Source organism: Hippopotamus amphibius, chromosome 3 (assembly GCF_030028045.1).
Source record: "Hippopotamus amphibius kiboko isolate mHipAmp2 chromosome 3, mHipAmp2.hap2, whole genome shotgun sequence".
In the NCBI taxonomy this organism is placed as follows: domain Eukaryota; kingdom Metazoa; phylum Chordata; class Mammalia; order Artiodactyla; family Hippopotamidae; genus Hippopotamus; species Hippopotamus amphibius.
In genome coordinates this window covers 11,657,545-11,673,317 of record NC_080188.1, presented here as the reverse complement: position 1 = coordinate 11,673,317, position 15,773 = coordinate 11,657,545, and the positions used below count along the sequence as shown (strand labels likewise).

General features: G+C 33.6%; 1 protein-coding gene across 6 annotated transcripts in view; it reads right to left on the bottom strand.

Annotated features, from left to right (window-relative positions):
- Window positions 1-15,773, bottom strand: part of PCDH7 (protocadherin 7) — a 393,865-nt gene that overhangs the window by 130,056 nt on the left and 248,036 nt on the right. The gene's annotated exons all lie outside the window — the stretch shown is intronic.

Sequence of the window (15,773 nt, the reverse complement as noted above, 5' to 3'; positions counted from 1 at the left end):
TTTATGATTCTAAAGTTAAGTATATCTATATGTATTTTACACTCTAATAGCAGCATTTCAAACATTTTTATAATTATGTTTTGATTTCCTCTTTTTCCCCCTCTGGCTAGATTTTTGCTGTAAAATTTAAATAGGCCACTTCCTCTTTTCCATCACAATGCACACTTCTTGTAAATTAAAATTTTAAACAAATTTACACTGTATTATGTACTTTAGCAGTGAAAACAAACTATCACCTAAATCATAATTAAAAATATCATTTTTTCAAAAGTCTTTATAAGGTTTTATTTATTACCCCTTTACAAGTATTAGCCGAAAGTCCTGAGATAATTACTTGCAAATTGCAGCCTAACCAGAAATCTTCAGAAAAAAAATTGTTCTACTTACAAGAGGAATGGATGCCAGTGTACAGCATGCAATTCTATGTGACAAGAAGATTACAAAAAATCTTATTTATTCTACATGTAGATCATTAAATTCTAGAATTACTTAATCCTTTTCTCCAAGACAAGACTTTCCCTTATCATATACCACTGGTGACTATAAACCATATAGTAAACAAATGGAATTTATGTGGCAAATAAATCATAATGGCTCTCTATGTGTATGATGGCCAGTCCCCTTTCCCAGAGAAAGAGCATGGCATGGAGATAAATATATATGCATACACACACACACATATATATCACAAAACAAAGTTTCTCTGACTAGAGACTATGTTTTCCAGTTTTTAATCCACTTACCAGAACTTCAAATGAAAACTTTGAGATTCTAACTATAACTATTGTTTCCAATAAGATGGTCTAGTGATGACTGAAATTTTGCTAATTCTCTTGATGCCTGAATAGATTATAGGGGTTTTTTTGGTAAATTTTTATATAGTTAAAATATTTGAATAAAAAACAAGAATGTTAAAATAAAAATAATACTTGCTTTGTATTAACTTAAATGACTATCATTGGAAAAGTAGCCCTTAAGAAATCATTATATACTAGGGATAATGTCTTCAAAAACTTTTTATTCCATTTTGCACATGTGATTTGTAAATTTCTTTGACAAATATATTCTCAATCATTATAAGTAAATAAACAATGTTTATAGTTTTGAAACATGGTTCTTATTTGATAGCTAACTATTATAAAGTTCGGAATTGACTAAATTGTACCTGATTATTCACTTTTTTACAAAATTCAAATAATCCATTTACACCTCTAGTCCTCATGGTTACTACATCATGATTCCCACCTCAGTCAGTTTCTGATGTAAAATGTATACAGATCTCACTTATATGTGGACTTTAAAATACAAAACAAAGTAAAACAGGAACGGACTTATAGGTACAGAGAGCAAACTGGTCGTTGCCAGCGGGGAGGGGAGTAGAGGGCCGAGCGAAATTGGTGAAGGGGATTAAGAGGTATAAAGTACCAGTTATACAATGAACATGTCACAAGGATGTAATAACAGCATAAGGAATTCAGTCAATAATACTGATAGTTTTATATGGTGACAGATGGTTCCTGGACTTGTGGAGATCCTTCTATATAACATGTTTGATTGTGGGATCATTAAGTTGTACACTTGAAACTAATGTGATATTTTATGTCAATCATACATCAATAAAAAATAAATCAAATGTACGCAAATATTAGAAAGTGTCTTAAATGTGTGGAGGAGAGGAAAGATGGAAAGAAGAAGAGAAACAGGAAAAGAAATGGTCCCAAAGCCTAGAACTCTATTAAAAGTATCATTTATTAGCTTGCAATTCAAGATACTTTACCAGACACTTAAAAGGCTTGGAAAGGAGCCAAATACCAGGAATAAAGATCCCTGCTGAATTTTACAAACAGACCAAGTTCCAAGCATAGCGTCCATATTTCAATTGACATACTGAATAAAAAAGCAATTTGATACACTTTCTTATAGCGGCACAGTTCTTTAATACCTTCTTATGAAATGGCTTAATGCATTTTTTCCTTCCTATTTGATTTCTTTGATGAATAACCTATCAATACATTCCACCTCTGCTACAAAACTGTGACCTTATGGTTGCCCTTGCCCATGGAACCTACTGTCTGCTATTTACCTTGACTTATTTTGACCACAATGATTAAAAGAGAGATATGATGTAAGAATCCACGAAATGATAATGGGCTTGATTTTCTGTGTAGATCCGGGAGAGGTAAGAAGTCAGCTATTTGGAGGAAAAATATATATTTCAATATATTTATCAGAGGAAGAGAAGGAGATTGGCATTTATTATCTATCATGTCCATATAATATGCTTGTTTCCAAACTGCTCTAAAGGTTGGAATTATCATCCTAATCTTTTTCCTTATTTAAACTCAGATAAGAAAAATAAGGCTCAAATTCCTTTTGCCAGTTTTCCTTATGACTTCCTGTATGCCCCGTATGTGCAAGGCTGATTAAACATTTGTCTAGATTTTTTTTTTGTTGAAACTATTACATCTGTTTAAAGCATGTGACAAGAGTTGAAAACTAGAAAATTTACTATATGGCTAAATGTTCTCTCAGAATGCTTAAGAATACTGCTTTTACACTAGGTGAAATACAAATATATTTTTAATATAAAAGCACAAGCTCTGAGTTAGAGTGCTTCTAAAAATGTACTTTTGATTTCTAACTCATAGTGTCAAACAGTAGCATAATCAGATCAAGCTAAAGTTGATTCTTACTAATGTTCCTCATCTAACCTGACATTTTCCGATTTATTTGGGCCTGCTGTGATCATTAAGTGAAATGATGCTTTACATTACCTATTTTAACTTTAAAAAAATAAAGAAGAAAAAGGTAAAGATTTACAAAAAGCACAAATGAAGCAAACAAATTAAAAACCCCATTAGGACTAGACAAAAGAGCGTTTGCACAAATACGTTCTTTACATTTAAACCTCTGATTTCCCTTAAGTTTCTAATTCTTAATACAGTCCAGCTGTAGAAAGGTTGGTTTGAGAAGCCAGAAAAATGCTTATATGATGCTCATTCAGGCATGAATTTCAAAACCCTCTCGGCCTTATAAATGTGAATGTGGATTGCTTTTGCTCTCAATGCATTTTCCTCAATACAATGAGGAGGACAATATTCTGAGTTGGAGTTTTATACCACAAGGCATTTTTGAATTTTGCAAGCAAGAGAAACTGTTGGAATCTTATGGCCTAGTAGGGAACACATTTTCCCCTTCCCTTCTAGCACATAATTCAAAAGTGGCAAAGCTAGTTTTATGTAAGCTCCCCCAAACATTCATCTTTGGCCCTATGTCAACCAAAAAAAGTTCCACCTCCTAAGAATTGCTCTCTGGAGTTTTATTAGAAAATTCATCTTTACCTCAGCAGTCAATGAATATCAACTATTCAGTTCCGTCTTTATATACTTCAGGCAAAACCAAAGATGGAGCTTGTTTCAGCATAGAGAAAATCCTTATGGTTAATTATTAGCAAAATCAGTCCAAAATTAATTTTCTGAAAATATCCCAGTACATAATTGCTGTATAGACCGGGGATAGAGATGGTGAATATATATAGACTTAGGAAAACACTTTCTGATAACGATACAATTAATCAACAATTAATGTCAAATCTCTAATTCTCAGAATATATCCAATTTAGTGATTGCAATTTTGCTCAATTAGAAGTTGCCATAACTTTCCACCACATTCCTATTGGTTCCAGCTGTAACTCCTGGCAGGTTTTTGTGCAGAAACTATGGGTTTTTTAAATATGAACAAAAAATATACAATGTGTCTTTGTGTGCATGTATGTGTGTGCACCTTCAGTTTTCATATAAACCAGTTAGTTGCTTTCAACAAAAATAAAAATATTTCTCTACTGACATTGCAAACAGCTGCTTCACTATTTCCACTAATTGGAGAGAGGTTTTCCAATGCCAAAATGTGGAAGCAGGTGGAACACATGGACTAAAAGAAATGTTATCCTGCTAAAGTGATGTTTGACAATTGATTACTTGAGTAAAGCTAATCTGCCGCTTTAAATCTAGAAGATATTAGACATTACACAATATTTCAATGTCAATATTATTCTCTATTTTAATTACACAGAACCAATGTTATAGAAAAGTGGATTCATTTTCAATGCCTCCCACTTACACGTCACTGATTTTCCAAAATCTCTCTTTATTTTGATTATTTTAGCACCCAGATTGAACTGTGTCATAGGTGCAAAATGATTTGGTACATTATTTGATGGAATGTAAAGTGTGGCTATGGTAAGTAACGGACAAGGGACTTATCTAAAATTACATAACTCTGAGAATTTGAGAATACAGTGGAAAGAAGTTAAGAGCTGAAGTTGGAAATAGCAGAAATAAGAACTATGCTCACTTAAGGGAAACTTTTTCCTCAAAATTACTTTTTTGAAAGGATTTCCCTTAATATAAACTTCACTGAACTGTAGAAAATAAAGAGAAAGATGGACAAAATAGCATGGCAATCTGTGGGAGTAGGAGTTAGAATCATAAAACATCCATTTGGTTTCAGGAAATAGGATAAAGAGGTTAAATTGGAGCTTCAAAGGATATTTTACAGCTGTTATTCCTTAACAGGAAACCCTGTAAATTAGCAAGAGAAAATCAGGAAGAGGAACACGAACATGCATTTAAAAATTTTGTAGTACTTTTATTTTCACCATATTGCCCAGGAAATCTAGCTTGAGAAGTAAGAAAATGCATCCTGAGTGTTAATTCATGGATTTATAAAACAAATTTGGACATGATCTGTGAAATTTGACTTGTAAAAGTAAATCATTCAAGTTCATCAAGTTAAAATCAGTCTGTTTATGAAACATGTTATTCCCTAAGTTGATCACTTGAGTTCTATATTCTTCTCCAAATGCTAAAATTCATTTTTTCCCCTAAGTAATACATTGGCAGGAAAGGAAAGATGCAACTAAAGAATATATCGCAAAATCTGGAAAAAACTAATAATACAAAGAAAATGTTAGCACCTCTCTGGAATTTGATTTTTTTTTCATAATTCATTTGACTAATGCACCTTTTCTCCTCTTCAGCTGCTGTGCAGAGTGCCTGCCTTCTGTCTCAAAATCTCTGATCATCTGCCATCTCCCACAGGTAATTTTCTGACTGTTTCTGTTTATTGTCAACTTTTCATGACATTCTGCCTCTCCCCCACCCCCAACAACTCCCACCCCATGTTGTACTGCAGTGATGAAGTCCTGTTGCAAGAGTTGTAACAGAAAATTTCTTTCACAATGAGGTTTCAAGGTAAAGCATGTCCAGGCAATAAAAGAAAGGAAAGCTGATTGTGTAATTCACTTTTAGATGAAGCTTCAAGGGTAATCACTATGTGGTTGCCTTTGAGACCTGAGGTCATATACTAAAGCTATTACAAATGATTTAATAAATACATATTTAATTATTGAATCACGTTAAGTGCACTATTTAATTTCCTTACCACAGATGGCACGCAATTACTAGATTTACTCAGGTTTCTCTAAGTAATTTCCATTAGCATATATTCTGGCTCTTTTTTTCCCCTAAAGTTGAAAAACTCTTTAGACAATTACCCCAGAGAGTGCCCAAATAAAAAAAAAAAAAAAAAAAAGGAACAGAACGATAACAGCAAAAAGAACAGAAAACTATACCCTCTAGAAACTGCATCAGAGCTTATGAAAATACTGAGTAGCATTTGTAGGAAAATACAAAAATTAAAACTAAAGTTCTTATATTTTATACTCAAATTTTAAAATGTATTATTTTATTTATACTGTGATCATCTTTGCAATACAGACAACTGACAAGCCTGCTTCTGGACCAGATTTCCAGGAGGTAAATGAAAGAAGAGAGGAATTAGGAGAATTCTCCAAAATCACAGTCAGCCATTCCATGTTGTTGGCTAACATCAAATACTGCTTGTACTGTATGTGCACTAAGTGTCAGGCGGTCTACTTTATAAGCACCAACACTTTTATTTTTTACAAAAGCCCGTGAGAGTGTTACAATTATTATCTCCATCTTACAGATGGGAGAATGAGACACAGAGGGAGTAAGCAGTTTTCCAACTTATTCAGCTTGTAACGTAGGAGAGAGATTTGGTCTAAGAAGTCGACTACTTTCTTTGCAGTGACTCTGTGCTATACCAGTATCCAACCTCTAAACTGGTATTTCACATTTTCTTAACTAATTTCCTGGTGACTTTCCCCTAGATGATTAGTAGGGCCTATTGATTATATCTTCCTTTTAAAAAAGATCTATGAACTATAGATGGCTATCAGAATAGCTGTATGCAATAGGACATTTTCTACCAATTGTATAAGATTGAGTTAGATTCACACTGTTCATAAATGTAACTCTGAAACTTTTCTTACATCTATTTGGATTTAATGTAAATTTAAAAAATTAACCTAAGACTGTGCCTAAATTATATGTCTCCCTTTGGAGCCTCAGCTAATATTTACTGTTGTTCAATAGCAATAGCTTCCTTTAACCACGGTCTTCTATAAATCCCCACCCTCATCATCGATTTTGGTTTTGTCTTTCTAAAATTAGGTTAATTGTTTTCAGTTCTGTTGTATTTGTCCTTTAAAAAATTTTTTAATAGCCTCAAACCCTTTCCGAAAATGGGCAAAAAATATATGAATATATGTAAGTGAAATGTGTTACTTTTAAACTTTATAGGAGCCTATTAGCATATTGGATTTTAATCCTGAAATGTACAACTGATCCTTTTCTAACCAATGAATGATATTTAATCTAATGACTCTAAAAACACACCTAGCCCCTAATAATAAAAGCCAGCATTTATTAAGCCCTTTGTGCCAGATACTGATCTAAATATTTTTACATGTATTATCTCATTTAGTACTCATGACAACTATATGAGATAGATGTGATTACCATCCCCATTCTTGTAGATGAAGAAGGAAGCTCAACAAGAAGTCGACCAAGGTCACACTGCTACTAAATGAAGCTGGCCTGAATCACAGGAAGTTAGAGTCCAGCTTGACCTGTTAACCACAACTCTACACTAGTACCATCAATAAGACTTTCTGGAGTAATAAAGTGTGCTATAAAATAATGGCTAGTGTGACTAAGGGACTGAATTTTAAATTTTAATTAATTTAAAAATAATAGTCACATATGCTCTAGTGGTTACTACGTCGGACAGGGCAGCTATAGGGCCTGATGTTTGCATGTTTTATTTTATAAAAACATACATGTTGGGCCTGTTTCTGCTTCTGCTTGTAAAATGGTTAGAGTCTGTCATCTGATTTTCAACAAAATTATGTTAACACAGTGAGGAAAATCTTGCATCACTGAAATCATATTATGCTGATAACCTAACAGAATATGTTACTAGGGAGAAAGTCCTTGTAAATCATTGCTTCCCTAATTTAACTTTTTCACATATGGAACCTGTTTTGAGCTTGGTTTTTCCATTTCAAAACTGATCCCTTTGTGAAGAAAGGCCGGTGATGAAGTAGTGAAGGAAGCTTCCTCGCGTGCAAACAGCTATCACTTCCCAGCAGAGGTGGCTCTGCCCATGGCAGCCCCATTCATGTGCATTTCCTTCTTTCCACATCACTTTCAGAGTTAAACTCTGTGACTAGGGAGAGGCTCATAGCAAATAAATGCAAAGCAGCGTGGCTCCCAGCTTCCCCAAACTTCCTGTTAAAAATACTTCAAGCAACACTTAGTTCCTCATTGAAGAAAAAAAAGGAAAAGGAAACTTCAATAACAGATTAAAAAAAAAAAAAACACTTAACATCTGCAGAACAATTTTACCAGGTTCTTTTACAAGATAAACCATTTGAAATTCAAGAAACCCTACAAGCTGTAGGCCAAATGTGATTAATTGCATACTTTTGAAAGAAAAAGTTAAACTCGGAAATTTGACTTGCCCAATTTTCACAGAAATACTATTTCATACAGTGAAGTCACCAATGAAGATTTTGGGGATGTTTGTTTTGTTTTGCTTTTTTGCACTTCACTTTGACCCCTCCTTACATTGTCATCCTATGTGCTCTGAAAATAGATATCTGGTTTTTAGTGTTTTTCCAAGCCATTTACCTGTGTGATGTTAGCAAATTAATTAATCACTCTGTTTTTTCATCTTTAAAATGGGAGTAATATAGTTGTGACTTCTTAAGATTACTGAAAATATTGAGAGAAGAGAAAGTATACAGTGCTTAGTATATAGTAAGTGTTCAATAAATATTGGATATTATTATTACTTTTATTATTCTTATGAATCAGTCTCATTCCTTATTTTAGTACTGCCTGTATTTCATGGTCTAGTAAATAAAGGATATTCTGCCTTGCATTGGGAATTAGTTATAGCATGCATGTATAGATTCTTCCTGCAATAATTTTTAAGGCCAGGTCTCTGTCCCGTATTTCTTTCTTTCTCTCATTCTCCCTCTCCCTCTGCCTCTGTCTCTCCCTCTCTCTCCCCTACATAACTTAGTATAATGCAGCATATAGGTTATAACTATCAATTACATATAGAGTGAAATTAAATGTCCCTCTAATATGCCAGTTTTTGATAAATGGGAAAGATTTTCCCCAACCACTAGGTAATGGGAAATGTGGTCCCAATAGCTGTGGAGTAAATCTCTAAGGCCAAAAACCAAGTTCATCTCCTCCAACACCTTAGCAAGATTTGTATTCACCCTTCTGGGATTCAAGCAAGTTTGAGGAAAATGGCTTTATTTTGCCTATACAACCCAATAGGCTGGTGCTGGATCTGTGCAAAAGGAAAGAAAACCTATTTCATTTAATGTTACTTAAAGTGAAGAACCTGTTTAATCTGTTTCATGAGCAATGACAAAATGAAGGTTAGAACCAATAGCAGACAGTTGCAATTTCTAAAGAAAAAAATTTTTTAGCATTTTTTTGTGGTGCAATGTTTACAGTCTGGAAGCTCTGACAGAAAAAATTTCTTGGTGAGTAAGATACTACTACTACTACTTAAGATTCACTTGTACACATTCATTGTCCTTTATGTAAAATCTTTCAGTTGGAAAGTCTGCAGAGAAGAAAGAAACTAAAATAAATACGTTTAAATGAAAGTGTGCTTCTGGCAGGGAGGTTGGGAAGTGATCAAGAGGCTTAAAACATGTAAACACTTGGTAACCATTTTAAAAGACATTTTAAACAAGCATGATTTATTTTTTCCAAACCAACTGTGTCTTTTCAAAGAGCTGCACGTGAATGAATAATGTGAAAACAGCAATTTTTCTTAAAGGGATGCATTTATCTATGGAAGTGTTATGATTTAAGATAAAGTCATTGACTCAGAGCTAAAGTTTAGGCTAATTAAAATATAGAAATTACTTTTCTTCTGACCTCAAGGAGGAGGCACAGGCTGGCATCAGCACAAGCCGTGCTCTCAGCAGGAGAATTATGATTATAAACGGAGCAGAGCTTCAGATATTACAGGAATGCGCATGTCAAAATATTTGGGGCTATAACTATAGACAGAATCAATATAACAGACACACACATCATTCTCTCGATTTTTCTGTTAAGTTGAGCTGGGAATACCTCAAAGAATAATTATTTCATGCCAAAACTGCAGCAAAATTTGCATTAATCAGTAAAGCATAGTTTTATTTAAAGAAACATTCTACTTTAGTGACATTTTGTTATTGGCTTATAGTATATTTTTTACTTTTCTTGGATTATATCTCTATTCCTGTTCAAATTATGGATCAGAACTAGTTTTATTAGCATCACTGCAAAAAGGCTGGCCTCTATGCTCAAGCCCCATCTATGTAGAGCCTAAAACTCTAGCAAGCTTATTTATGTCAATTTACTTTAAACAGAACAGTCTATATTAAATATCAGAGCACTTTCAGTGGTGCAGTGAAACTGTTGGGCTATTAACAGTGTTACATAGTGCACGTTGCTTCAAAGCGCAATCGTCTGATTTGGAACTGTGTGAACATGTACTGGGGTAAGATGCACATGGTGTCTGAAGACTTATCATTTTATTCTCTGGAGAGACTAATATACCCCTAGAGTTAAATTTTGACTCGAATCATGCCTGTTCTCCTTGCCCATATAGGTTAAATAAAGATTATTTTTCAAGTGTGTGCCTTTATAAGCATGTTGGTGATGCTCTGTTAGGTGAAAAAAGCCAGATGAACAGAAGTTGTAGAGGTGGAGGAGGGATTGTTTGCTATGATTGTTTATAAAAGCAAAGCAGCTTGCTCTGCATATTAGAAGAAGCTATGTTGTATCGTATTGGCTCAGCATCCTTGATTGTTTTTTTCAGGAATTCATAATTAGTTTAAGTAGTACAGTCCAAATGATGCTTTTGTTGTTTTGTTGTTGCATACAGTTGGTTAATTGGACTCAATATTATACTTGTTAAGAAAATAATTATTGTGTTAATCATAGAGGTAGGGGTAAATATTTCTGTTCCCAATATCAAATATGAACAGATTACTGGATTTTCCCCTCATTTATCTAACTATTTCCAACAACAAAAATAACAACAAAGGTACTGTTCCAAACAGCTTCTCTATAATCAGATTTTAGCTCACTCACCCTTCACCTCAAGATTTTAAAGGCTGTGTTAGTAGGCATGCTTTTTAACTTCCTTTCAAAATGTAAACCCATGCTGGTAAATGTATGTATGAACCGTGTTTGAAAAGAAGTTTATGTTTCCCTACAGATTTGAGAAAATATATACATACGATGATCATCAAACACATCATACATGTAACTATATACATAAAAAGATCACATCGTTAACAAACTTTGAGGTCTGACTCAGTAACAGCACGCCTCATGCGAGTATATTTGTACACTCATTATAAATAATATATATACACACATATATAAAACATGTTCTGTTAATCTTATTCATTATGTATCTATAAGCATATGTGTAATGTATTATGAAACAAATTAATATTTAAACTAATAATATATTCATATGAAAATTTCAAACTCACATGTACAAATATGCAATATTTGTCTTGGTATTTTTGTTTTTTGAAAGAAAATATATTACCTGATTTTGCCTGGTTTTATATTTTTAAATGAGAACAGAGGAGTCAGGTTGTGTGACATTTCATGGACTCTTTTGTTTTTACCCACAGGCTTTTGTTACAGGTGATTTAATAACTAGCCCACTTATTTTGTACTATAATCTTTGAAAATAATAATTTATGTTGGATTTAAGTAATTACTAGATACACGTTTTTATCATCAACATACTTTTGTCCACGCTACTAGCACTCACAGCCCTAGTTTCACCATCTAATTAATGTATTTTCTGAAATTTCCCCATCTTTATGAAAGTGTGTATATGGTGCATGCATAGATTTTCAAATACATAAAACATACCATCACAGTGTAAAGATTAGCTAACAGTAAAGACAATGATAATAGCACCTCCGTTTTGTTACCATTTTACTAGATATAAGAACTACCTTTTTGGACCACACTATTTTCTTTTTCTAACCTCGGTTTAACTAGATTTTATATAGATGGGCCTTGTGCTCTTTCTTTTTCTTTCCTTTTCTTTCCCCTTTTTTTTTTTTCTTTTTGTCACATATTTTGTCTGGGAGAAAGAAAGGAAGGGAGGTAAGGAGAAGGAGAGGGAAAGGAAGATGGAAGATATTAGTAAAAGCAATGAATGCTACGTCCTGCCATTTAATCTACCTCATACTTATTTTAATCTTTTCCTCTTTTCCCCATAAAATACAGATAGCATAACTAAGTTTTATATAATGTTAGGCAAATTTAATCCATCAGAAAATAATTTTCCAGGATCATAGTTATTTTAACTGCCTCTGTTGGAGAAATATAAGAATCAGCTGGTTTGTTGTGTCTATGATATAAGATTTTAGGAACATAGAAAGTGAAGGCCAATACATTCAGATATGAACCAGATGTCTATCTTGATATAAGGGCCTTCACATAGTGAGAGTGCCTTTGTTCCAAATTGAAAACCCCTTTTGAGTCTGACAAAGACACCCTTCTAGCTTGAACACCTACTGACATTATTTTCTAAATGTTAAAATTGACAGCAGAAAGCTACTGCTGTTTTCTGTAATTCTGTAAAAATCTTTGCCCACTTCAGCCTTCTCAATTGCAAAGCTAGTCCAGATGGGACAAAGAAATTTTTGCAGCAAGTTCTACAGCACGTAATTTTGTTCAATAAAGTTATTATGCCACACACAGCTGTATACTGCCATATAAATGAGCACATGTGCAATAGAATTCTTGTATTATAAGTTTTATAAGACCAAAATTGAGATTATACAGCCATACACAATAATTTATTTGAAACATCAACATGTGCCTTGCTCTAGGGTTACACAAATGGTGCCATTTCTTTTCCAGGAGAAAACGTTTGTCATTTAATATTCAGTATTAACACAAATGTTTTCCTCAGAATTATAATCTAAATTAGGTGCTTTAAAATACATCAATATATCATTAACTTCTCACTTTAACATATTAGATCTATAGAAGAATCAATTCTCCTTAACAATGGTGAAAGAACCTAATCACTCTCTAAATTTGCTTTTAATTAGCATCATCTGCATTAATTGGTGTAGCTGATAGCAAAACATTACAATGCCTTGCTATTTTATATTTAAAATGTAATATATCTTTTGGTCCCATGTCTCTCCAGAGGAACCGTAGCCATTTTTTTTCTGCAATGCCTTGGCAAATATTTTCAGATGTGTTACTCAAGAATTTTCTCTAGGAAACTATGTGAGGCTATATTAGGGATGCACTGTTCAAATAAATTTCCAGGTAACTGTTTGGTCGTCAGCATGTTTGAGAATATCCTGAGAAGTATTTTTCTCTCTCTTCCATCTTCATCCCCCTTAATTTGCTAATTCTCAGTCAAATTTTGAGTATTGCAAAAGAAACGGTGTATAAGCAGTAAGCAACTGAGAAGGAAGAAAGGAATCTGCCATTTATGCTGTGTTACGTTTTTCACACATTATTTTTTCACAATAGTTATGAAATACAGGTAATGTTTCCTGGTGGGAAAAAATGAAATAGAAAAAACAAAAAACAAAAACAAATAAAAACCTAGAGCTCTGGGAAGTTGAGTGACTTTCCATAGATAAGAGAACTAGTGTTCATAGTCAAGTAGTGTTATAGATGTCCTAGGTCAAAGCCATAGTTCAGGTCCTTTGACTCCCAAGTCCAGAGCACTTTCCTCTACACCACACATTCTAATGGTGTTCCAGCCTCTAGCCAGCCTCCCTCTCTGTAAAGAAAACTACAAACAAATTAACTACATACTTTCTGGTTCAATGAAGACCAAAGATTGGTCTAATCAAAACCAATTCCTGACATTTGAACAGAGACCTACACTTTTTTGGTAATGACAGCTTCCTTGACAATGAAATATTTTCAAAAGTACCTTTTTGGATTAACCTAACTCTCCTCTCATATATCCTATCTCATTGAATGATACCACTCTCTACTTAGTTGCCTACAATATAAATTTTAGCTGTTCCTGATTCCTCCATTGTCCTTATTCCAAGTCTAATTCTATTTCAACTCCAGAACTATATCTTTAGGCAGCTGTCTTCAAATATTAGTGTGCCTCAGATTCCCTGGAGGACTTGTTAAAACACAGGTGGCTGCAGGTCATAAATATGTTTACTGTCCTGGTTGTGGTGATCATACATATGTCGAAAAAACTTAAGATGTACACATTAAAATGTGCGGTTTTGGTATATCAATTATACTTTAATTAAGCTTAAAAAAAAAAGGCTGTTGGACTCCACATCAGAGGTTTTGGTTCAATAGGTCTTGGATGGAGCCTCAGACAACTGGCATTTTTGGCAAGTTGTCAGGTGATGTCAGTGCATGTGATCCGAGGACCACATTTAGTGAGGCACTAGTCTAGAGCATCCTTCCACTCCTTTGTCCACAGCTACTGCATCATGTTCTCCTCCTATCTTGGCCAGACCACCACAAAAAACATCAATCGTCACCTTTCTTATCCCCCTCCCCTGTCTATCCTGGACAATTTTAATAAGCAAAAACATAAATCTGATAAAATTATCTAAACAATTAATATTTCTTGAATCTCTCCGATGGTATGCCACGGACCAGAAAGTAAGATAATCACCTTCTCCTTACAGTTTTCATCTACCATGCTCTCCGTCTGTCCAGGATGTTTCCCTTACATAAAGTGATTACCTTAATCTCTATTTAACTTTCAAAGTCTATTTCAAAGGTCATTGTGTGTGTGTGTGTGAAATATGTCCAGGCTCCCCTTGGCAAAGTTCGTAATGCCCTACGGTGATTTCCTATTGGGCTTAGTAATAGTTCAATTGAATTGTTCATTATATTCTATTTAATTATCGCTTTTGGACCCTCTGGGGTTTAATTTTGCGTGCCTAATTCTCCACTAAAAAAGAAATTTTAAATATCTTTAGATATTTTATGATTATTTGTGTCTCCCATCCCCCAATAATAATTATGAGAAGAAACGGATAACTTGTTTGGCTTCCTGACTTTCCTTGATTAAGTATTCTTTTTAAATGTCTTGATTACAAATATATCATTCAGCATATATTATCACCTCCAACATGCTCTGTTAATGCAGAGCTGTAACTGAGGAAAGAGTTCAACATTATCTGTGTGATTTTCGAAAAAACAACTTGTGTAGGCATGTGTCTCTGAGATACAAATGTCTAAATCAATAGACAGTTATTTTTGTGTAATTTAAGTCACTGTCTTTAAATATACACAGACTTCATCTTAATAAGTGCCTCAGGATTTGGCCCGTCTTCAGCCTCATTTGTAAGGATTTTACCTGATCATGAATATTTGATATTTACTACCCTTCACACTTGTATTTTCTAAATATAGACATAGCCTAAACTCTAAACCTATTAAAACATATCTCCTACACTAAGTGCACTTTAAACCTAACAAAAGCTTCATCCAAACTGAGACTGAAATTATTATGGACCAAATGTACAGCAAAAATCCTTTCTTTCCATATCACAACTTATTACTAATATTACTTATATAATTTTAAAAAATAACTAGTTCTAAAATAAAAAAGACAATGTTACAAATTACAGAATTATAACATAAATTTATTTTGTCTTCCTCAAGCACTTAATTTTATCATGTTTATCTTTAGCTGGTACATTTTCCCATAAAAATTAGCTGCATGGAAATAACGTAAAGCTTTCAGAAATAAAGTTGATTTTAATTGCTCTGGTATGAACAACAACAACAACAAAGCAAACAAAAGAAAAAAGAAGAAGGAAATACCCAGCGTACGTTTAAATCACCATGTTTAGAGTTCACTGACTGTATTGTTATACCTCTGTGGCAATTAGTAGCCTGTTTAGCTTTGTCCAATAGATAGGGTGAATTAACATTTTTCTAAGTCTAGTTAAATCATTTTCATTATTGAAAAGAAGAAAGCAATTTAAATATTGCAACAGGGAGTATAATATCTTAAAAGATGGGTTTCACTTAAAACCATGGATCATTACCTTTGGAAGAGTCTGAATCATTTTGTGTAAAAATGCAGTAGCCAAAAATGCAGCAGCCAAATTCGGACTCTTAAGGACTACTCTCATCAATTATCTTGTAAGTAAGCTTTGTTATCCCCCAGGATTATTCAAGCAATGGTGACACTGTCTCTAATCAACTGTACTTTAAAAACAAGATTGAATTTTTCCAGTTATTTGACTAGGTGAAGAGATGTTACCAAGTCGCTGCTGTGTTTCTACAATTTCTTGAGGAACCCACTTTTCAACTCACAGAAGCAGG